Below are 764 nucleotides of genomic sequence, written 5' to 3' on the forward strand. Positions count from 1 at the left end.
ACCGTGTTAATACTTCAGGCAGTTCTACTTTCAGACGGTACTTGGGTTCTGCAGGAGGCAGCGAGGGTGCAGTCTTCACATCCTAGAGGAAGAAAATGGACAAAGTTCAATTTTTTGTTGTTGTAGCGGTTTTAGCTTTTGTCGAATGGTGATGGCAGATTAGAGATATCTTTTTGTATCTGCCATACACCTGGATGATGGTCTCTAGCCATGTTTGATAGGCTCGTCCTGAACCACAGTCAACCATCGTGAGGACTTGTGCTTATTCTTTAAAAGCAGAGAGAACCCTTTGAAGAACTGCCAGCTAGCTAGGCGACTTGTGCTTATTCTTTAAAAGCAGAGAGAACCCTTTGAAGAACTGCCAGCCAGCAAGGCTGGTTAGCTGTTCTCCTCCCTGTTTATAGTCCCACAGCCAGACGCTAGTCTACTCTCTGTTTAACGTCCCCTAGCTAGACATCAGAGAAGACAGTTCAATTTTTTCCCATGCTTTAGTGGCATTCTATTCAAGTAATATTTGATTTCTACAGGATACTGAACCCCTAGTACAATTATTTCACAATTTTAGTCCCATAACAAACACAAAATTACGAGCCTTCTCTCATACAAAGGTACCTACTGTTTATTTCTCCTCTTCTTTCTTCTGTTCCTTAGGTACCTTTGTACATTGTACAGTTCTCATACGTACTTCTTCTGGTTTCAAATTCTCCTTCACATCCTTACTCTCCTTTTCCTTGGCTTTGGTCTTGCTATTGTCATTATCTTTC

General features: G+C 41.6%; 1 long non-coding RNA gene across 1 annotated transcript; it reads right to left on the reverse strand.

Annotated features, from left to right (window-relative positions):
- Positions 1 to 34: 34 nt before the first annotated feature.
- LOC113473340 lies at positions 35 to 764 on the reverse strand. The gene is made up of 2 exons (XR_003395339.1): positions 686 to 764; positions 35 to 82 (listed from the first exon to the last, which is right to left on the reverse strand). It is a non-coding gene; the product is annotated as an uncharacterized LOC113473340 (long non-coding RNA).

This window comes from Diaphorina citri, unplaced genomic scaffold (assembly GCF_000475195.1).
Source record: "Diaphorina citri unplaced genomic scaffold, Diaci psyllid genome assembly version 1.1 scaffold25542, whole genome shotgun sequence".
In the NCBI taxonomy this organism is placed as follows: domain Eukaryota; kingdom Metazoa; phylum Arthropoda; class Insecta; order Hemiptera; family Psyllidae; genus Diaphorina; species Diaphorina citri.